General features: G+C 44.6%; 1 non-coding gene across 1 annotated transcript; it reads left to right on the forward strand.

Annotated features, from left to right (window-relative positions):
* The first annotated feature begins 8,211 nt into the window (after window positions 1–8,211).
* On the forward strand, window positions 8,212–8,283 carry TRNAE-CUC (transfer RNA glutamic acid (anticodon CUC)). The gene has a single exon. It is a non-coding gene; the product is annotated as a tRNA-Glu (tRNA).
* Window positions 8,284–24,370: the final 16,087 nt, after the last annotated feature.

Genomic DNA, 24,370 nt, shown 5'->3' on the forward strand with positions numbered 1-24,370 from the left:
AAACTGTCTAAGGCTATGTTCACACGCTGCGGGTTTTGCTGCGGACCCGCAGCTGTTTTGCAGCTGCGGGTCCGCATCCTTTTTCCATGTAGGTTACAGTACAATGTAACCTAATGGAAAACAAAACCCGCTGTGCCGACGATCCTTTTTTTCTGTGGAAAATCCGCGCGGATTTTCTGCAGAAAAAAAGAAGGACCATGTCACTTCTTGGTGCAGAATCGCAGCGATTCTGCACCCATAGAAATGCATTGAACCGCTAACTTCCCGCATGGGGCTGTGCCCACGTTGCGGGAAGTTAAGCGGATAATGTGCGGGTGGTACCCGGGGTGGAGGAGAGGAGACTCTCCTCCAGGCCCTGGGAACCATATTTGGGTGTAAAAAAAAAGAATTAAAATAAAAAATAATGCTATACTCACCTCTCTGCGCTGCCCGCGGCGTCCGGTCTTAGTTGCTGTGCCGAACAGGACCTGTGGTGACGTCGCGGTCACATGACCGTGACGTCACGAAGGTCCTTGTCGGCACAGCTGCTTGCAGCGCCGGGGAGATCGCGACGTCAGAGGGTGAGTATAGCCAATTTTTATTATTTTTTACATTACTATTGATGCTGCATATTGCTGCATATGCAGCATCAATAGTACAGCAGTAATCCCGCAGCAGAAACCACGGAACAAACCGCGATAAATCTGCAGGGATAACCGCAGCGGTTTTGCCCTGCAGATTTTCAATTCCGCTGCGGGATTAACCCGCAGAGGAACCCGCAGCGTGTGAACGTGGCCTAATGCCTCCTGACTGAGGTGAAAAGGTTGCGTTGGTAGGCAATCATAGAGTGGCTGCATGGGGATAGATGCAGAGCAAATCCAAGGCCTACAATATGATGCTAACCCCAGGAAAGTGTGTAGGTGTTGAACCCCTGTGGGTGGCTTTAGTAGTTCAATTGCCCTTTTCCTCTCCTCTGTCAAGTGACGTGCTCCCTGTGATATGCAATGTCCCATAAAGACAACCTTCAGTTGACAGAACTGTATTTTTTCTCTTGAGGCTTTACACCCTTTCAAAGCCAGGTGTTGAAGCAGTCAGATTGTAGCTTCACAGCATACATCTCTATTTGGACCACAAAGGAGTAGTTCATCCACATACTGGAGTAGGACTACCTCAGCATGTGAAATAATCCAGTCCGGCAAAAGCAGTTGCAATGCAGCAGTATACAGGATTGGTGAGTTGTGGGCTCCCTGCTGTAGCACCATCCAAGTATACTGCTGGCCCCGGAAAGTGAAAGCAAAAAGATATTGACAGTCCTGGTGTAGAGGCACAGAGAAGTAAGCATTTGCGAGGTCAATGCAGGTGAAGCAAGCAGCCGTTGTCGGGATCTGTGACATAATTGTATGTGGGCTGGGTACCACTGGCGTAAGTAATTCAGTGACTGCATTTATGGCACTAAGGTCATGGACCATTCTGTAAGTGACCGGCTCCCCTTTCCTGCCCTTCTTTTTTACTGAAAATAGGGGAGTGTTTGTTACAGACTTTATGGATTTTATGGCCCCAGAAGCAATTAGATCAATGATATTCTTTCCTATTGCTTCTTCCTGGGCATCACGTAAAGGGTACTGTCTGATTTGAGGTGGTTTTGCTCCTGGTTTCAAGTTAATCATTACCGGAGGAACTGGCGTATGTCCGATATCAGTTTTGAACTTTGCCCATAGCGCGTCTGGGAGCTGTGCCAGTGACTCTTTGCCTTCAGGAGGGGAGGGGGAGTCTGGTATAAGCAGGCATGCCAATACTTTACACAATGTGGATTCTGGAATCCCAGCTGTCAACTTATCTGTACCATCAGGTTCGTACATTATGTGTGCTTGTATTGCTTGGAGTACGTCAAAAGGTGATTTGTCACTGATCAGTAGCTTTGTGAGACATGTGTGGTCAACTAATTGGAGGGGCAATGGTTTAGTCAACTTACATTCTTACATTCTTGGATCAGTCCCTCAAAACCTTGAGTGTAGAGGGTATCATCTGATATGTCTGATGATTTGACATGTTCTTGGCGGATCACTGTCTTGGCTGCCCCGTATCCACCAGGAATGGGATTTTTCTACCATCTGGGAGATGTACTGGGACTACCCCTTGTGGGCTTGGGTGTGAGGGTGCCCTAAGGGGGTAGATGGCTATGGGGTTGCCTGTTTCCTATTGTGGGTTTTGTGTTGGAGCGTCCGTCTTGGGCTGAGTCTCTTTTCTGGGTGCCCTGCACTGACGGCTGATATGCCCCCTTTTCCCACAGTTATAGCACGCAATCCGTCGTGGGCCTTTCTTGGCAGAATTAGTCCTGTAACCATCCTGAACGTCATTGGAAGCATAATGTATCTGTATTGGCTTTGTCTTCTGATCTAATTCAACCCCTTTTGCCACCCGCACCAATTCTTCTATTGGGCATATTCTCCAGTTGGACTTAGCTGCCTGTACCTTTTGTCTGAGCTGTGGTTTAAGCCCTGCTATAAATGCCCCATGGAAAAGCTTCCTACCTACATCTCCCATTTCTTCATAACCCAAATCTGCGTGTCTCTGTTTTGAGTTACCCCAGAAATGATCTACTGTGTCATTGGGGCCTTGTACTACATCCAGAAGGGAAATTTTGGATTCCCCTACTCTCGCCTGGCACCATGTATGTAGTCCTTTCAGAAAGTGCACCCCTGATTCTACGGCCCTGACATACTGTGCTCCCAACTCCCGTTCTAAAAGATATGATCTCCCTGCCCTAGTTATTGCCTCCAGTACTGACTCCATTCTTGCGTCCTCAATTTTCCCCCTTAAGATGGACTCTAAGTCTGCCCATGTACACGTGTAGGTATTATTCAGTCCTACCATCCATCTATAGAAGGCCATTGGTAAGTCAAATGGGTCTGGGGCATCCTTGATTAGCATCATATGGTCTTTTGGGCCCCATGGTTTGTAATGGGAAACAGTCGTCATAGTAGTGATGGGTGCAGATGGGCATCTAGGGGTAGAAATTGTTGCGCCTGCAGCGCCGGTTGCGTTCATAGTCTGGAGAATGGGAAGTTGATACTCTCCGTCATCTAGTGTGACTAAACTTTCGTCTGGTTTTATTGTCACATTGTATCCAGGTTCTTGTGTCCTAGTCTGAGTGTAGATAACAGGATAAAGTCCTGTCACCCCGTGGGGTCTTGGCCTCCCACAGGCAGAACATTGTTCATGACAGTCGGGGTTTTGCTGTCCACACACACCCACCCATCCTTCTGGACCTGGCAGAGCAGGAGCCATGAGATGAGGTTGATATGGTGGAGGCATTTTTGCTTTCATTCGGTCTCTTATACCTTGTGGTGTTTCTACCTTTGCCCAACTACCTTCTCTTTTCAATTCCTTTGCTACATCCGCCCAAGCCCTTGCCTGTATTACTAACTTATTGTCCGTAATCCATCCCATACTTGTCGCTAGAGCTGAGTCCCAGAGGGAGGAATCTAGCGAGTTACTCTTCATCCCCGAACCTTTTAACAACTTACTCGAGTCCTCCACAGCAACTTTTCCTTTCCTTTTCTTCACTATCTCATGGGCGCTGCACCCCTCACTGTGCTCTTTGCTATCTATATTTCCCATTTCTGCCTACTCTTACTCTTTCGCTCTCGTGTTCTGTGGTTTTCTGGCTGATGTCTTACTGTTCTCCTAATGTGTAGCCCTTATATATGCCCACTTCTCCCGGCCTCTAAAATTTGGCTGTCTATAGCGCCCTAACTATCCACACTTTACGTGACCTATACTGCTTTCACAATGCAGGCGTGCAGAAACGTAATTCCCCTTTTCCACTCGTTTAGTAATCTATACTGAACTCTCAGCTTAAAGGTGTGCATACTATAGGGACAATGATTAGTGATTTGATCCTTTTGACCGCCTCAGCGTCATGTCACTAATCCCACTCAGGCCTCCTAGTAAGAAAATGGCACGCTCTTCAGATTTAATATGGCATACACAGAAACCCTATATATCAGCCAGAAAACAAAACTAACTAGCAGTAGGCAGATTAATGTGATCAAAATTCTCTCCCGATCTACTAGCAGGTTGGGGGGGCAGCTTGTGCATACATATAGGAGAAGGCAGACAGGGTGCCCCTCAGGGTCACTGGAGATAGCTGCAGAGGACCTATCCCGATTCGATATGTCATATGCTAGACATGTAACATATATGCTAGACATGTAACAGAACATAAGAACATATAACAGAGATCGCAGCACATAAAGTTGACCAATCCAATATGTCTCTTAAGTATCACTAGGATATTCTATGGTTCTTTGCCAAACAATATGGGCTGGTCATGTAAGAAGACTTGACTATAACATGCCCAGAATCCGGTCTGCAGACTGTGAGACAGATGGAGACACAGAGATTGTAAGAAACTAAGGTTCTTACCTTCACCGGTGATGTGTTCTGTGTTTCCCTCTGCTCAGGTCTGTCGGCTGCCGGGTTCCAGACAATGGGGAGCCTTCTGTTTCAACCAGCCCACCGAGTAATGTCAAAATGTTAGGGTGGTCTGCAAGTCAGACCCTCAGGGATATTGGATGGTTGCCAGATATGAGGATGCTCGAACAGTGATGGGACAGAGACAGAGATGATCTGTTTCCATAGCCATAAACCTTTAATCAATTACACCTTGCCTTATATACTCTTTCGAGTAGGCGTATACATTCTGATTATGCGTGCATCAGCTCTTTATTACAAATGAGATCATTATTGATTGATCAGGTGTTTTTCCATTAGATCTGTCAACAGGTATTCAATTGCATAAGGTTGCAAAATCAATGTAATTAGCCTCCCCCTCATACAGTTTATAACCTGTTATCTAGCTGATAGGTATTACCACCCGTCATTTGCTTCCCCATATCAGTATAACTTAGGTGTAGTCATGTCAGCAGTCTGATAAAAGGTCAGAATGACATATGACAGACATGTCCGGACATAGCCTGTCACAACTAAAAATTATATATGAATTAAAGAATATGTTCAGGTGGTCCCTGATTTCCCTATCACCGGATTGTGCCTGACGGCAAAAACCTGATGTATGAAAGACCTAAGACCTATTTCACACTTCCATCTTCTGGCGTGAGTCACAATCCGTCGACGCGACTGAGAGACGGATCCATCAAAAATAGTAGAAACTGGATCCGTTGCATCCGTTTTTTCCATCCGTTTCATCATTTTTTTGGTGGATCCGTTTTTCATACATCCAAATGGGAGGCTCCCAAATGTGATTGGCTACTGGAAAATAATGGAAACCTATATATTGAGTGTTTTAACACCCCATCTGTGAGAGGTTGTAGAGCAAGTGGCAGAAATGGAAGGAATTATAGCAAATATTGTGACCATCTATGCGGATTTTGCTTTTTGAGGCCAATAGGTTGGCAGTGATTGTTCGGGAAAAGGAGGAAGCAAGACAGCGCATCCTTCGTCAGCGACGTCGCCGACGCTTTTGGATCCATCTGATCACTGCACAGCGATTGACCCATGGTGTCTATTCAATGCTGTACATGGAATTGAGGCAAAACCTGGAGTTCTTCAATTATGTACGCGTGAGAGCTGAAAACTTTGATGTTTTGTTGGAACGGGTTGGAGAACGAATCCGGAGAAAGGATACCTATTTGCGCTTTTCAATATCACCGGCGGAGAGTCTGATGGTGACACTTTGGTAAGCCTTTATTTATTTATTTTTTATGGTTTTTCATTCATCAGACTAACTGTAATGTTGTTGCTGGTAGTTTGTAATAATTATTTTGTGTCTTTTTTTTTTTACAGATTCCTTGTAACTGGCAAATCCCTTTCCTCCCTCCATTATCAATTTCGGCTTGGGATTTTGACAATATCAGGGATAGTAAAACAGACCTGCCGTGCATTGTGGGATTGTTTACAGGAGGAGTACATCCCAAATCCAACAATGGAGAGGTGGCTGGAGATTGCCGCAAATTTTGAAAAGATTTGCCATTTTCCAAATTGCCTGGGTGCAGTGGATGGCAAGCACATAAGGATTGTTAAATCTGCAGGATCGGGCTCAGAATATTTCAATTATAAAAAATATTTTTCTATTGTGCTGATGGCCATAGCTGACGCCGAATGCAAATTCATAGCGGTGGATATTGGTTCATATGGCCGCTCCAATGATTCGCAGGTTTTTAAAATGTTTGCAATGGGGTGTTGTTTATATGGAGACACATTTCATTTTCCACCTCCAAGACCACTCCCTGGAACATCTGGCCCACCAATGCCATTTGTGTGTGTTGGTGATGAAGCCTTCCAACTTTCACCACACCATACAATTGACAATAATCTATAATAATTTTTGAAACCAAAAATGTTTTTATTTACAATTTTACAGATTGGTAAACTGTTGGGTGGAGATAGTATCGGAGGGGCTGGCAGAGTGGACCACGTCAATAGTGGGGGAAAGGAGACCGGGTTGGGGTTGATCAGAAGTGGAAGGGGGGGAAACATGAGGTTGAGCAGGGAGGACAGGTTGGGCAGGGGTGGGGTTGTTGTAGGTGGGAAATTATAAGGTACAGGAAGCTGGGCCTGGGCAGGAATATGTAACAGGGAAGGAAACTGTGGAAAGGCATTTGGAACTGGGATTGATTTTGGAACCGGCAAGGGTTTGTGTACTGGGAAGGATTTTGGTACTTCGAAGACTGCTGAGTTCAAGGATGCCTTAATTCAAGCAGTAATTTGCTCGGCCAAAAGCTTGATCGTACTCTGGAAGGATGCATTCAGAAGCAAGAACTGGGGTGCATAGCTCCTTTCCTGACTCCTCTGGCACTGCCGCTAAAGGTGTTCTAGAGGTGGCAGCATCAGAGTGGTGGGGTAAAGGGAAAGCTAACTCGTCACCAGCAGCTTCATGTAATGAAGTCTGAGATGATGCTCCAGCGCTGGTGGATGGGGCCGAGGAATCAGATGTGAGGGAAGGGTCAGACAAAGGGTCAGAGGGTGGGGTCTAGCGATGTGGTCCCCAGTGGTGGATTCCTGTGGGATCGCTCCAGAGGGGTCCAACGCAGCAGCAGACTCCCGAGTGCTGCAGATGGTGCTGTGAAAGAAAAGAAAAACAAAAATTAATATATTGATATTACATAGCCCTGAAACAAAAAATAAGTTTAGACAGGTAAACATTGTGCCTTTATAAATGGGCTGTGGAATATTTACCTTCTGCTAACCATCGCCGACCGGAGGAACGACTGGGCCCTGCCGTACTTGTATTGGTTCCTGCGTCCTCCTGATCCACTCGGGGCCTGCATCTCCCTGTTGAACTCCCTCTTGAAGAGATCTCTGAGTGACAGCCACCGCTTCACTACCCTTTCACCTGTAACACACACACACCGCATTTTACACACACATGCCACACACGCCGCACTCACACACATGCCGCACACATGCCACACTACTTTGAAAATACATGACAGCAATAAAAAAACTAAACAACCACGGCTGGACACACACACACAAAAAAAACTGGCAGGACTCACACTGGCTGGCAGGACACTGGCTGGCGGGTAGTCCGCTGGCTGGCAGGACTCTGGCTGGCTGGTAGTCCTCTGGCTGGCAGGCCTCTTGCTGGCTGGCTGGCAGGACTCTGGCTGGCAGGACACTGTCTGGCCGGTAGGACACTGGCTGGCAGGTAGTCCGCTGGCTGGCAGGCCTCTGGCTGGCTGGTATTCGGCTGGCTGGCAGGCTTCTTGCTTCTATCCTTCTTGCTGGCACATTGAGGAATGAAGCCACATGGCAGGTTTATATAGATTTGGGGCTGTCTGGCCAATTGGTCATTTGATGGACAGCAACGGATCCTGCGTCCATAGGCTTCCATTCTAACCAATGCCGCATGCCGCTGGATCCGTCGTTGTACGCTTTTCTGACGCAGACAAAAAACGTTTCTTTGTTCGTTTTTTCCAGACAACGGATCAACAAATTCCGACTGATCCTGTGCACGACGAATGAAACGTGAAGCCATGCGTCGTAATCCGTCGCTAATACAAGTCTATGAGAAAAAGACGGATTCAGCGGGCAAATTCGCAGGATCCGTTTTTTTCACAAAACGACTCATTTTGACGGAAACAAAAAGACGGAAGTGTGAAAGAGGCCTAAGCTGTTCTCATCTGGCTCCTAATCAGATAAAATCACGTCCACAGATCCTGTGGTGCATTCCAGTAGGCACACAGTTATATAAGAAAGCTTTCAAGTTCCCTGGTGGTCTAGTGGTTAGGATTCGGCGCTCTCACCGCCGCGGCCCGGGTTCGATTCCCGGTCAGGGAAATAGTTTTTTGTTTTATTTTTCCAGGTGATGTTGTTCAGCTTTCATTAGGTAATATGGCTGAATACAAAAATATGATCCTGTTAAGAGGGAGTAGAAAATTGTAGGAGCGTCTATATGATATGATGCACTAGATTCAGATATCAATTCTGGAGTTTTGATGATGGGTAAGATACAACTCTTAGTGAATTTGGGCATCTTTACGTCATACACCAATCAGAGACCAGAAGACATTTCTGTCCCAATTCCTTAATTAATTATAATAAATTAATTGGTGGTGCTCGGTTAAGCTCCATCCACTTTTGAGATAGTTTGCCGAGTTGGCCAGGATTGGCGTAAATAGTTCTTTTATGTCACAATAGTTTTCAATAAATTCAATCCACTTCACAAAGTTTTTATCAATTTGTTCTCTTTTTTTCTGCATTTAATCTCTCTACATATAATAGGCTTTTTAATTGTGAAATGAATTCCTGGAATGTTGGGATCTGTTAAGCCTCCTTAACTGCCTGTCAGATTGCTGATCTGACACAGTACTGTGCAAAGTGTCAGATCAGCGATCTGACTTTATACAGTGATGTCCCACCCTGGGACAATGTAAAAAAGTGAAAACAAATATTATAATGTGTAAAAATATATATTTTTTAATTCCTAAATAAAGAAAAATAAATATATATTGTTCCAATAAATAAATTTCTTCCTGTAAATTTTAAAAAAACAAACAAAAGTACACATACTTAGTATCACTGCGTCCGTAACGACCTGACCTATAAAACTGTCCCACTAGTTAACCCCTTCAGTTAACACTGTAAAAAAAAACACGGCAAAACACAATACTTTATCATCATACCGCCGAACAAAAAGTGGAATAACACGTGATCAAAAAGACAGATGTAAACATGGTACCGCTGAAAACGTCATCTTGTCCCGCAGAAAACGAGCTGCCATAGAGCATCATCAGTGAAGAAATAAAAAAGTTATAGCCTTCAGAAAAAAGCGATTCAAAAAATAATTACTTTTTATATAAAAGTTTTTATTGTATAAAAGCACCAAAACATTAAAAAAAGATATAAATGAGGTATCGCTGTAATTGTACTGACCTGAAGAATAAAACTGCTTTATCAATTTTACCACACGCGGAACAGTATAAACGCCCCCGCAAACAAAATTCATGAATTGCTGTTTTTTTGTTCATTCTGCCTCCCAAAAATTGTAATAAAAAGAGATCAAAAAATGTCAAGTCGTCCCACAAAAAACAAGACCTCACATGACTCCGTGGGCCAAAATATGGAAAAATTATAGCTCTCAAAATGTGGTGAAGCAAAAACTATTTTTTGCAATAAAAAGTGTCTTTTAGTGTGTGACAGCTGCCAAACATAAAAACTGGCTATAGAAACCCGCTATATATAGTAACTCAAACCCCCTTTATCACCCCCTTAGTTAGGGAAAAATAAAATAATTTTCCCATTAGGGTTAGGGCTAAAGATAGGGTTAGAGTTGGGGATAAAGTTAGGGTTAGGGTTGGGGATAAAGTTAGGATTAGGGTTGGGGTGAGAATTGGGTTTAGGGTTTGGATTATGTTTATGGTTGGGGTTAGGATTAGAGCTAGTGATGTGTCAGGGTTAGGGGTGTGGTTATGGTTATGGCTGAGATTAGGGTTAGGAGTGTGTTGGTTAGGGGTGTGGTTATGGATGGGATTAAAGTTAGGGGTGTGTTCGTGTTAGGAGTGTGGTTAGGGTTATGGTTAGGGTAGGGATTATGGTTAGGAGTGTGTTTGGGTTAGGGTTGGAGTCAGAATTAGGGAGTTTCCACTGTTTAGGAACATCTGGGGGCTCTCCAAACGCGACATCGCCTCCAATCTCAATTCCAGCCAATTCTGCGTTGGGAAAGTAAAATGGTGCTCCTTCCATTCCGAGTTCTGCTGTGCGCCCAAAGAGTGATTTATCCCCACATATGGGGTATCAGTGTACTCAGAACAAATTGGACAACAACTTTTCTGGTCCAATTTTACCTCTTACCATTGGGAAAATAAAAATTTGGGGGCTAAAATATCATTTTTGTGGGAAAAAAATGATTTTTATTTTCACTACTCTGCTTTATAAACTTTTTTGAAACACTTGGGGTTTAAAGTTCTCACAACAGATCTAGATAAGTTCCTTGGGGGTCTAGTTTCCAAAATGGGGTCACTTGTGGGGGGTTTCTACTGTTTAGGCACATCAGTGGCTCTGCAAACACAACATGATGACCGCAGACCATTCCATCAAAGTCTAAATTCCAAAACGCCACTACTTCCCTTCCGAGCCCCGACGTGTGACCAAACAGTAGTTTTCTCCCACATATTGGGTATGAGCGTACTCAGTACAAATTGCACAACAACTTTTGGGGTCCAATTTCTCCTGTTACCCTTGGAAAAATACAAAACTGGGGGCTAAAAAATCATTTTTGTGGAAAAAAATATATATTTTATTTTCGCAGCTCTGCATTATAAACTTCTGTGAAGCACTTGGGGGTTCAAAGTACTCACCACACATCTAGATAAGTTCTGTAGGGGGTCTACTGTTGTGGATTCTGTTTGCGGGCTCCCTCTGGTGGTTACTGCTGGTACTGGGTGACTTTGGTGGGTTGCGGCCTTTGGTTTCCATCTGTCCATCAGAGGCTGGGTGTTTCCTATTTTACCTGGCCTTTCTGTCATTTCCCTTGCCGGCTATCAATGTGTTCAGATGTGCTCTGTTTGGTTCCTGCCTACCTGCTCCCAGATCTTTCAGGATAAGCTAAGTGCTGATTTTCAGTTGTTTGGTTTTTTTGTCCAGCTTGCTTAGAATGTCTCTTTGTTAGCTGGTTGCTCTAGTGGACTGAGATTCTCCCCATGTGCCATGAGTTGGCACATGGGTTCTTGTAATCTCAGGATGGTTTTTTTGATTAGGGTTTTTTGCTGACCGCTCAGTCCCCTTTTGTGTCATTCTGCTTTCTAGTTTTCAGCGGGCCTCTATTTGCTAAAGCTATATACATCATCTCTATGTGTGTGCCTTCCTCTCATTTCACCGTCAATACTTGTGGGGGGCAACTATATCTTTGGGGTTAATTCCTCTGGAGGCAAGTGAGGTCTTTGTTTCCTCTGCAGTACTAGTTAGCTCTTAGGCTGGTGCGTGGCGTCTAGAACCAACGTAGGCACGCTCCCTGGCTATCTCTAGTTGCGTTTGTCAGGCGTAGGGCAGCGGTCAGCCCAGGTTCCATCACCCTAGAGCTCGTCCGATATTTATTATACTTTGCTAATCCTGTGCTATCCCTAGCCATTGGGGATTCATGACAGTATAGCCGGCCAACAAAGTGTTAATTGTTTGGGCTGAAGCAGGAGATATAGAAGTGTTCAAGGGAAATTTTTTTTTTTTTTCCTTCAGAGTTTTGCTGCCTAGCCCTTAATTGCTGTCTAGCTGCTTCTTACCTCCTCTTAACCCTTGAATGGCTCTGATCTTAGCTGTTTATCATGGATGTCCAGAGTTTGGCTTCCAGCCTGAGTAATCTCGTGGCAAAGGTTCAAAACATACAGGATTTCGTTGTTCACACTCCCATGTCTGAACCTAGAATTCCTATTCCAGAGTGTTTTTCTGGAGATAGATCTACCTTCCTGAATTTCAGGAACAATTGTAAATTGTTTCTCTCTTTGAAATCTCGCTCCTCTGGAGACCCTGCTCAACAGGTCAAGATTGTTATATCGTTCCTACGGGGCGACCCTCAGAATTGGGCATTTGCATTGGCACCAGGGGATCCTGCATTGCTCAGTGTGGATGCGTTTTTTCTGGCATTGGGATTGCTCTATGAGGAACCTAACCTAGAGATTCAGGCTGAAAAGGCTTTATTAGCCCTCTCTCAGGGGCATGATGAAGCGGAAATATATTGTCAGAAATTTCGGAAATGGTCGGTGCTTACTCAGTGGAATGAGTGCGCCCTGGCTGCAAACTTCAGAAATGGTCTTTCTGAGGCCATTAAGGATATTATGGTGGGGTTCCCTGCGCCTACAGGTCTGAATGAGTCTATGGCTATGGCCATTCAGATTGATCGGCGTTTACGGGAGCGCAAACCCGTGCACCAGTTGGCGGTGTCTTCTGAACAGGCACCTGAGACTATGCAATGTGATAGAATTCAGTCCAGAAGTGAACGGCAAAATTATAGGCGGAAAAATGGTTTGTGTTTTTATTGTGGTGATTCAGCTCATGTTATATCAGCATGCTCTAAACGCACAAAAAGGGTTGATAAATCTTTTGCCATTGATACTCTGCAGTCTAAGTTCATTTTGTCTGTGACTCTGATTTTTTCACTGTCTTCCATTTCCGTCGATGCCTATGTGGATTCAGGCGCTGCCCTGAGTCTTATGGATTGGTCATTTGCTAAACGCTGCGGTTTTAGTCTAGAGCCTCTGGAAGTTCCTATTCCTCTGAAAGGAATTGATTCTACACCATTGGCTATGAATAAACCGCAGTATTGGACACAAGTGACCATGCGCATGACTCCCGTTCATCAGGAGGTGATTCGCTTCCTTGTACTGTATAATTTACATGATGTACTAGTGCTTGGTCTGCCATGGTTACAAACTCATAATCCTGTCCTGGACTGGAAAACAATGTCTGTGCTAAGCTGGGGATGTCAGGGGGTTCATGATGATGCACCTCCGATTTCTATCGCTTCATCTACTCCTTCGGAGATCCCTGCGTTTTTGTCGGATTATAGGGATGTTTTTGAGGAGCCTAAGCTCAATTCGCTCCCTCCCCATAGAGAGTGTGACTGTGCTATAGAATTGATTCCTGGCAGTAAGTTCCCTAAGGGTCGTTTATTTAATCTGTCACTGCCAGAGCATACTGCTATGCGGAATTATATTAAGGAGTCCTTGGAAAAGGGACATATTCGTCCATCTTCGTCCCCTCTGGGAGCAGGTTTTTTTTTCGTGGCAAAAAAAGATGGTTCCCTGAGGCCTTGTATAGATTATCGCCTTCTGAATAAGATTACAGTCAAATACCAGTATCCATTGCCATTATTTACTGATTTGTTTGCTCGCATTAAGGGGGCTAGGTGGTTCACTAAAATAGATCTTCGTGGTGCGTATAATCTGGTGCGGATAAAACAGGGTGATGAGTGGAAAACCACATTTAATACGCCTGAGGGCCATTTTGAGTATTTGGTAATGCCTTTTGGACTCTCCAATGCTCCGTCAGTCTTTCAGTCCTTTATGCACAATATTTTCCGTGAATATCTGGATAAGTTTATGATTGTGTATTTGGATGATATTTTGGTGTTTTCTGATGACTGGGAGTCTCATGTTCTACAGGTCAGGAAGGTGTTTCAGGTTTTGCGGGCCAATTCTCTGTTTGTGAAGGGCTCAAAGTGTCTCTTCGGAGTCCAGAAGATTTCTTTTTTTGGGGTACATTTTTTCTCCTTCTACTATTGAGATGGATCCCGTTAAGGTTCAGGCTATTTGTGACTGGACACAACCTACATCTGTTAAGAGCCTTCAGAAGTTCTTGGGGTTTGCTAATTTTTATCGTCGGTTCATTGCTAATTTTTCCAGTATTGTTAAACCTTTGACTGATTTGACTAAAAAGGGTGCTGATGTTGCTGATTGGTCTCCTACGGCCGTGGAGGCCTTTCGGGAACTTAAGCGCCGGTTTTCTTCTGCTCCTGTGTTGTGTCAACCAGATGTTTCACTTCCTTTCCAGGTGGAGGTTGATGCTTCCGAGATTGGAGCGGGGGCGGTTTTGTCACAGAGAAGTTCTAATGGCTCGGTGATGAAGCCATGTGCTTTCTTCTCTAGAAAATTCTCGCCCGCCGAGCGCAATTATGATGTGGGTAATCGGGAGCTTTTGGCCATGAAGTGGGCATTTGAGGAGTGGCGTCATTGGCTTGAGGGTGCTAAACATCGCGTGGTGGTCTTGACTGATCACAAGAATCTCATTTACCTTGAGTCTGCCAGGCGTTTGAATCCTAGACAGGCTCGTTGGTCGTTATTTTTTTCTCGTTTCAATTTCGTGGTTTCATACCTGCCAGGTTCAAAGAATGTGAAGGCAGATGCTCTTTCCAGGAGTTTTGTGCCTGACTCTCCTGGAGACACTGGGCCTGCTGGTATCCTTAGGGATGGGGTAATATTGTCCGCCGTATCCCCAGACTTGCGACGCACATTGCAGGAGTTTCAGGTGGATAAACCGGATCGATGTCCACCAGAAAGACTGTTTGTTCCGGATGATTGGACCAGTAGAGTCATCTCCGAGGTCCATTCTTCTGTGTTGGCTGGTCATCCTGGAATATTTGGTACAAGAGTCTTGGTGGCCAGGTCTTTTTGGTGGCCTTCCTTGTCTAGGGATGTGCGTACCTTTGTGCAGTCTTGTGAAGTGTGTGCTCGAGCTAAGCCTTGCTGTTCACGGGCTAGTGGGTTGTTGTTATCCTTGCCCATCCCGAAGAGGCCTTGGACGCACATTTCCATGGATTTTATTTCTGATCTCCCGGTTTCACAGAAAATGTCCGTTATCTGGGTTGTGTGTGACCGCTTTTCTAAGATGGTTCATTTGGTGCCCTTGCCTAAGTTGCCCTCCTCCTCTGAGTTGGTTCCTTTGTTTTTTCAGAACGTGGTTCGTTTGCATGGGATTCCGGAGAATATCGTTTCTGACAGGGGATCCCAGTTTGTGTCTAGATTTTGGCGGACGTTTTGTGCCAAGATGGGCATTGATTTGTCTTTCTCGTCTGCATTCCATCCTCAGACGAATGGCCAGACGGAGCGAACTAATCAGACCTTGGAAACTTATTTGAGGTGTTTTGTTTCTGCTGATCAGGATGACTGGGTTGCTTTTTTGCCACTGGCCGAATTTGCTCTTAATAATCGGGCTAGTTCGGCCACGTTGGTCTCTCCTTTTTTTTGTAATTCGGGGTTTCATCCTCGTTTTTCCTCTGGTCAGGTGGAGTCTTCGGATTGTCCTGGAGTGGACGTGGTGGTGGACAGGCTACATCACATTTGGAATCAGGTGGTGGACAATTTGAAGTTATCTCAGGAGAAGACTCAGCAGTTTGCTAATCGCCGTCGCCGCGTGGGCCCCCGACTTTTTGTTGGGGACTTGGTGTGGTTGTCTTCTCGTTTTGTCCCTATGAAGGTCTCTTCTCCTAAGTTCAAGCCTCGGTTCATCGGTCCTTATAGGATCTCGGAGATTCTTAACCCTGTATCTTTCTGTTTGGATCTCCCAGCATCGTTCGCTATTCATAATGTGTTCCATCGGTCGTTGTTGCGGAGGTATGAGGTGCCTGTTGTTCCTTCGGTCGAGCCTCCTGCTCCGGTGCTGGTGGAGGGAGAATTGGAGTATGTTGTTGAAAAGATCTTGGATTCTCGTGTTTCCAGACGCAAACTCCAGTATTTGGTTAAGTGGAAGGGTTATGGTCAGGAGGACAATTCCTGGGTGGTCGCCTCCGATGTTCATGCGACTGATTTGGTCCGCGCCTTCCATAGAGCTCACCCTGATCGCCCTGGGGGTTCTCGTGAGGGTTCGGTGACCCCTCCTCAAGGGGGGGGTACTGTTGTGGATTCTGTTTGCGGGCTCCCTCTGGTGGTTACTGCTGGTACTGGGTGACTTTGGTGGGTTGCGGCCTTTGGTTTCCATCTGTCCATCAGAGGCTGGGTGTTTCCTATTTTACCTGGCCTTTCTGTCATTTCCCTTGCCGGCTATCAATGTGTTCAGATGTGCTCTGTTTGGTTCCTGCCTACCTGCTCCCAGATCTTTCAGGATAAGCTAAGTGCTGATTTTCAGTTGTTTGGTTTTTTTGTCTAGCTTGCTTAGAATGTCTCTTTGTTAGCTGGTTGCTCTAGTGGACTGAGGTTCTCCCCATGTGCCATGAGTTGGCACATGGGTTCTTGTAATCTCAGCATGGTTTTTTTGATTAGGGTTTTTTGCTGACCGCTCAGTCCCCTTTTGTGTCATTCTGCTTTCTAGTTTTCAGCGGGCCTCTATTTGCTAAAGCTATATACATCATCTCTATGTGTGTGCCTTCCTCTCATTTCACCGTCAATACTTGTGGGGGGCAACTATATCTTTGGGGTTAATTCCTCTGGAGGCAAGTGAGGTCTTTGTTTCCTCTGCAGTACTAGTTAGCTCTTAGGCTGGTGCGTGGCGTCTAGAACCAACGTAGGCACGCTCCCTGGCTATCTCTAGTTGCGTTTGTCAGGCGTAGGGCAGCGGTCAGCCCAGGTTCCATCACCCTAGAGCTCGTCCGATATTTATTATACTTTGCTAATCCTGTGCTATCCCTAGCCATTGGGGATTCATGACAGTCTACTTTCCAAAATGGTGTCATTTGTGGGGGGTTTCCACTGTTTAGGCACATCAGGGGCTCTCCAAAAGCAACATGGTGTCCGATCTCTATTCCAGCCAATTTTGCATTTGAAAAGTCAAATGACACTCCTTCCCTTCCGAGCTCTGCTATGGACCCAAACAGTGGTTTACCCCCACATATGGGGTATCAGCGTACTCAGGATAAATAGAACAACTTTTGGGGTCAAAGTTCTCCTGTTACGCTTGGGCAAATAAAAAATTGTGGCGAAAAGTTCATTTTTGTAAAAAAATATGATTTGTTATTTTTACGCCTCTATATTATAAACTTCTGTGAGGCACTTGGGGGTTTAAAGTGCTCACCACACATCTAGATAAGTTCCTTAGGGGGTCTACTTTACAAAATCATGTCACTTTGGGGGGGTTTCCACTGTTTAGGCACATCAGGGGCTCTCCAAACACGACATGGCGTCTGATCTCAATTCCAGCCAATTTTGCACTGAAAAGTCAAACAGCGCTCCTTCCCTTCCAAGCTCTGCCATGTGCCCAAACAGTGGTTTACCCCCACATATGGGGAATCGGCATACTCAAGACAAGTTGTACAACAATGTTTGGGGTTTAATTGCTCCTGTTACTCTTGGTAAAATAAAACAAATTGGATCTGAATACATTTTTTTGTGAAAAAAAGTTAAGTTTATTTTTCAACATTCCAAAAATTCCTGTGAAGCACCCGAAGGGTTAATAAACTTCTTGAATGTGGTTTTGAGCACCTTGAGGGGTGCAGTTTTTAGAATGGTGTCACCTTTGGGTATTTTCTATCATATAGACCCCTCAAAGTGACTTCAAATGTAATGTGGTCCCTAAAAAAAATGGTGTTGTAAAAATGAAAAATCACTGGTCAATTTTTAACCCTTATAACTCCCTAACAAAAAAGAATTTGGTTATAAAATTGTGGTGGTGTAAAGTAGACATGTGGGAAATGTTACTTATGTATTTTGTGTGACAAATCTGTGTGATTTAAGGGCATGAAAATTCATAGTTGGAAAATTGCGAAATTTTCAAAAATTTCGCCAAATTTCCATTTTTTTTCACAAATAAGCGCAAGTCATATCAAACAAATTTTACCACTATCATGAAGCCCAATATGTCATGAGAAAACAGTGTCAAAATCACCAGGATCCGTTCAAGCGTTCCAAGATTATAACCTCATAAATGGACAGTGGTCAGAATTAACGTACAAACCAGCCTTTAGGGTAAAGAGGTATTTAATATATGTGAACAACGTGCTTTACTAAGCTCAATGAAAGTTCCCATTCAGGATTAGGGCTTGTGGTTGATTCACATGGATGATTTGGGTGATGTGACAGAAGTCATAATTTCTTCCCAAACAGGGAGATATATGATCTGTAGTCTATCCCAGACAGGGAACGGTAATATGTTTTTCTTTTGTTTTTGATATATTTGTGCACTAGTGTGTTGGTTCACTGGGTATTTATTGGGGTGAAAACCTCTTTTTATATAAACTAGTAAAGGTTATGTTTTAAACCACAAAATTTATTTGCTATATTTTTGTCGTTATGTGGTATAGAGAGTGGAAGGAGACTGCTGTTATTTACTTCTCTTTTTTTTTTTTTTTTTAATTCGTTTATTAAAACACTTAATTCACATGTACATACACATTTTACACATTTCCAGGTCAGTGCAGATACATCATAATGATAGATTCATTCACATAATGTTATATACACCGATCGGATTATGCATAGTTAAGATACAATAGTATGTCACATATACTGAAAATCCTAAAACTCAACCTATCTTACTGCCTAAACAAAACAATCTCCACCACATTAGCATAACGGTTTTAGTGCTCAGCGTGAATCGCACAGTTTCTCAACTCTTTACTATACTGAATCTAGGCCCTTAACTACGTGGTGACACGGTGAGGTACGACGAGTTCCATAGGTCCCAGATTTTATTAAATTTCTCTAAACAACCTCTATTCTGGTATAAGGTGCGTTCATATGGCACAATCAGATTCACCAAGTCTATCCAGGCCCTAAGGGACGGATGTGGAGTGCCCATCCAACGCAGGGCAATCAATTTCCTTGCCAGAAAAAGTGTCTCCCTCAAAAAAATTTGAACATGGTGGCCCCACATCTCCTCCTCCAGTATCCCAAACAAACACACTGACGGGGTCAAGGGAACAGGAATATGTACAAGGGAAGTCAACAACGAGGCCACCTCTCTCCAATAAGACATAATAACTGGACACTCCCATATCATGTGTATGAAATCCGCCTCCTCCATATGACATCTAGTACATTCTGAAGATCGGGACCACCCAATTTTAAATAGCCGCAATGGGGTTAGATATGATTGATGCAGAATATATAACTGTATCATTTTATTGTTAGCTGAGGGCGACACCTGGGTTGGGGACTCAAGGGCCATCTCCCAGTCCTCACCTTGTAAGTCGGGTATCAGGACCCTCCACTTTTCCCTTATTGGCAACAAGGTGGCATCAGCACCCACGGACAACATATAAGTATACAATGCAGAGATGAGACCACGGGGTCCCTGTGACTTGAAAATCCCTATCAGTGGGAAAGAGGATATTACCTGTGCCACTTCCACATTTCGAAGATGTGACTGAATCGCCGATCTAAGTTGAAGATATCGGAAGAACTGAGGCCTTGGTATATCATGCTTATGTTGGATTTGTTCAAAGGACATTAGGGTTCCCTGTTCATAAATATCATTAAGCGACAATACACCATGCGACTTCCAGAATTGAGCGGAAGGGTGATTCAGTAAGCTCGGGAAATATTCACTATCCCATAATGGCATTTCAGCTACAACACCATCAAAACGGATTACCTTTTTCACTTGCCGCCAAATCAACCTTGCCAACCGAAGCAAAGGCAATAATCTAGGGACAGAGGGTTTGTTTATTTCCAAGAAACCCAACGGGCAGCTAATCTTGGCAGCATGGGCCAGATGGTTCTCTGAGTTCGGTAAATTTCCCCCAGGCATCCATTTTCCCAGAGCTCTAAGCTGACCAGCTAAATAGTATAGAAAAAAATCTGGCAACGCCGCCCCTCCCATTTGCTTACATCTGTGTAAGGTGGATAATTTGAGTTTGGGTCTAGCCCTCCCCCAAATAAAGGATGTAGTTAATGAGTTCAAGTTGGCAAAAAGGGATTTAGGAACCGGTACTGCACTATGTTGGAGGGAATAATTAAGCTTCGGGAGGAGTATCATTTTTATCAAATTTATGCGGCCCGAGACAGATAAAGGCAGTTTACTCCATATAGCAAATTTATGTTTAACGAACTCCAGCAACGGGAGAATATTAAATTGTAAATCCAGTTTACTATCTTTTGGTATAATTATTCCTAGGTATTTAAAGCTAGTAACAACCGGCAAAAGGGATAAAGTATTAAGGTGTGCCGCCGAGCCATGAAAGAGAGGCATCAAAGCAGATTTATCCCAGTTAATATATAATCCGGAACGTCTACTGAATCCTTCTATAGTAGTGATCACGTGTGGCAGGGTCTCCTCCACCTCATCAAGAAATACAACCATATCATCCGCATATAAACCGATAGTATCCACGCGGTCTGCTATCGTAATGCCCTTAACCAATGAGGAGGACCTCATACGAATCGCCAATGCCTCTATTGCAAGGGCAAACAAGGCCAGAGATAGAGGACATCCCTGGCGAGTCCCCCTCTTTAAGGAGAATGATTCAGAAATAGAATTATTAATAATTATCCGGGCTCTTGGTTTCAAATATAATGCTGCAATCCATTTTTGGAATTTAGGACCAAATTGAAATCGCTGTAAACATGCAGACAGAAAAGGCCATTCAAGAGAGTCAAATGCCTTAGCCGCGTCCAGCGAGGCCATGGCCCATTTATTCTCAGGTACCAACGTACTATATTGAACTATTGATTGAACCCTCCTGATATTAATAGAGGTACTCTTACCTGGCATAAAACCTGTCTGATCTGGATGTATTATATCTAATATTACCGTGTTTAATCTAGTAGCTAGAATTTTGGTGAAAATCTTATAGTCCACATTAACTAATGAAATAGGACGATAAGATCCACAGTCTAGGGGGTCCTTCCCTTCCTTTTTTAAGACTATGATATTTGCTTCATAATAAGAATCCGGCAAGGAACCACCCTCCCAAATCCCCCGAAACACTTTCAACAGAATTGGGACCAGAGCATCTCTATATTTTCTATATATTTCTATAGGGAAGCCGTCCGGACCAGGTGCCTTGCCAGAAGCCATGTCTGTTATGGCCTTGTTCACCTCGTCAAGAGTAAAGTCAGCGTCTAAAAAGGCTTGTTGTGCAGCATTCAACGTAGGGAATACTAAGTCTGATAAGTAATTTAGGCATTCCAAGGTATCAAAGTCTCCCTTGTAACTATACAGTTCTTTATAAAAATCGCAAAAGCATTGGAGTATGTCATCTGTCGAGGTTACTACAGAGTCGTCTGGCTTCCGGATTTTAAGTATAGTGTTGGACGTATTGTGCTGACGCACCATGTATGCTAGGAGTTTACTGGACTGATTTCCCAGTTCAAAGTATGTCTGTTTAGTAAAAAATAGTTTGCGCTTAGATTTGGTGTCAGTGTATTGACTATGGAGTCTGTGCAAGTGTAGCCACTCCGTCCTGTTCTCACTTGTCTGGTTAGCTACATAGGCCGCCTCCGAGTCTCTCAGTCGCTTGTCCATGTCATCGTCTTCCTTTGAGGTCTGTCGCTTAATATACGAGATGGTAGAAGACAAACAACCCATCAGGTATGCTTTAAGGGCATCCCAAAGAATATTAATATTTTGCGGCATAGGGTGGGATGTAATAAAGCAGTCCAGTTGGTCAACAGTCCGGTCCTCTGGGCCTATTAACTTCAGCCAGAATGGATTTACTTTCCAAGTTATAATGTTCCTCACCCGACCCAACTTGAGTTTAAGGATCACTGGACTATGGTCTGAGACCCCTCTACTCCCATGACTCACCTCCCCCACCCGTACCGCCAATTCACTGGAGCCGAATATATAGTCCAAGCGAGACAAAGTGCGTCTGACAGACGAATGACAAGTAAATTCCCTTACATCGGGGTGATGTGTTCTCCAAAGATCTAACCAGCCAGTACCTTCCATGAATATTGACAATCGAGATTGGGAAGGACTTACATCTGTGGTCTCTCCATCGAGTCGGAGTCTATCCATACCTTCATTCATTAACATATTAAAATCTCCCATACACAGAACATGCGCATCTGGATAATTTAAAGCAAAGTCAACCGCTTTCTTGACAACCGACATATTAGCAGGAGGAGGGTTATATATACACATTATAATATAGTCCTCTGAATTCATATTCGCATACACAAACACAAAACGACCTTCCGGATCCCTCCGAACTTCTCTGACCTCCCATCTAATATCCTTATGGATTAACAAAGATACTCCTCTAGAATAACTAGTATGGAATGCGTGCACAGACCATTGTACCCAAGGCTTCTGCACATAACGGGCCGAGTCTCTAGTCAGATGTGTTTCAACCAAAGCTACTATATGAGGGCGATAACGTCTTATCTGAGAAAATACTTTGATTCTCTTACGAGGCGACCCAAGACCTCTCACATTCCAAGTCAGGCATGTTACATCAGACGCCATAACTCATCAGTTTAGAAAATATAGTATCACGTCGAGTGTCCGTCACGCCGGTGGTGGAGAAAAACATGGCAGTAATGTCTATAAAACTAACAGTAAACAAAACCAGAACATTGAAGAGCAAAAAATGCTTCTTAAGGGAGCAAAAATTTGTGCTCCGCATAACCCAGTCCAAAAAAGGGGATACCATCTCTGAACTCAGAGTTCGGTAACGTTGTTTCCCAGGACGCTGGCAAAGGAGCTCCCCTCATCAACAAGGAAAATCCGGTGAGAGAAATCCAAATTCTTGATAGAAAGAAACTAGAAAATCTCCCCGACGAGAGAATTCCTCCTTTTGTAGATCCAGGTAAATATAAACAGCAGCCAACTCAGGATTTCTCTCCTCCCCTGTCCACTCCCACACATGACCGCAGCCACTCTTCAGCATCCGCCGGGGTGGTAAAGAAGGAAGAAGAACCCTTATACACGACTCTGAGTCTGGCAGGATAAAGCATTGAATACACGACATTTTTCTCTCTTAGTCGCTTCTTTATCTCCATGAACTGAGCCCGTTGTTTTTGTAGCTCCATAGAAAAATCTGGGAATATCGAGACAGTAGCGCTGTTAAATTTAATAGGGCTTTTTTGCCTCGCCAAACGGAGAGCCGCATCTCTGTCTCTGGAATTAAGAAGGCGGGCCAAGAAGGGTCTCGGCGGAGCGCCTGGAGGAGGAGATTTTGTTGGGACCCTGTGGGCCCTTTCCACAGCAAATGTAGGGGAGAATTCATCTCCCAAAATATCTCTGAGCCAGCCCTCCAAGAATTTTTCAGGTTGTTGGCCTTCTGAGCGTTCCGGCAGGCCAATAATACGGATGTTATTTCGGCGTAGTCTGTTTTCCAAATCATCCGCCTTCTGTTTCCAAGCATTTATGGAGCCCGCCACTTTTGTCAATTTAGCTTCCATAGGTATAGAGTTATCCTCCAGGCGAGACACCCGTGTTTCAACCTCTGTAATACGACCCTTCATGGACTGCATATCTTGACGAAGGCGCCCCACCTCAGAGTGCACTTCCTCTATCTTCCCAGTTAGAGAGGTTCTAGTCAGTGATATTGCTTGCATCAGTTGTTCGGATGCCTGTCTCAGAGTTAAGTCCTCCTGATCTCCATCCTCCTCATCCTCGGAGGCACGATTTTGTACCTGGGTCTCAAATTTCCCCACAGGAGAAATATTATTCTTTTTTGAGCGCAAATTATCAGGGGGATCGGACCGTGTAAATTTTTTGAGCTTTTCAGTTGCACTTAGGTTTTTGGTGCGATGTGTGGTCGACATAGTGAGGATCAGTTTCTGCCCGAACAATGCACTAATATGGCACAATACACAAATAGCCTTTAGGGCCCTCTCAGCCGTGCACCACAAGGTTAATGATATATTATAATCCAGCCCAATGTATCCTCAGAAGGGAGAGGGATCCAGGAAGTAGGTTCAGCAGCAACCAAAAAGAGCGTAGTGTCTGTATTAATTCTCAGGATTACACCCAGGCAGCTGTGGTATATAATTAGATCATGGCAGGTCTGCGCCCACCGTGCAGGTAGCGGAGTGGGGGAGAAGTTCCAGTGTGGCAAGCGCCAGGACAAGTCAGCGTTATAAAGCGTTATACAGCACTGAGGGGGAGCCCGAGGCCCGTTTCTCAGGGCACACACCGTGAGACTCCCCTCCCGTACCTTGAAGAGCGGCACCGGAGCCCAGCCAGCTCTCTCCCGTGCTGCAGGATAAGCTTTGCGCCTTCCGCCGTCAGCGCGCGCAGTTAATGAAAATGGCCGCCGCCTCTTGCAGCTCCGTCCTCCGTCCAGGCTCTCCCGGAGACCACCCGACCGAAGCCGCACCTCGCAGCCTCTCTGAAGCCAGGCGCCTCCAGGCACCCAGGGGAGCACAGCGGTGGTTCGGAGGACCCTCGCGAGTAAGTATTAGCAGGGGTTTCAGGTCAGGATTATCGGAGCTCCAGCCGGACGCGTCCTCACAGCTCCACTACATCGCCACGCCCCTACTTCTCTTGCTATATATAAGGACAAGGTTTCCTGGCCACATGTTCTGCTTATATGAGAGAGGGGTGAAGAATTTACGGC

The sequence above is a fragment of the Ranitomeya variabilis genome, chromosome 5, assembly GCF_051348905.1.
Source record: "Ranitomeya variabilis isolate aRanVar5 chromosome 5, aRanVar5.hap1, whole genome shotgun sequence".
NCBI lineage: Eukaryota > Metazoa > Chordata > Amphibia > Anura > Dendrobatidae > Ranitomeya > Ranitomeya variabilis.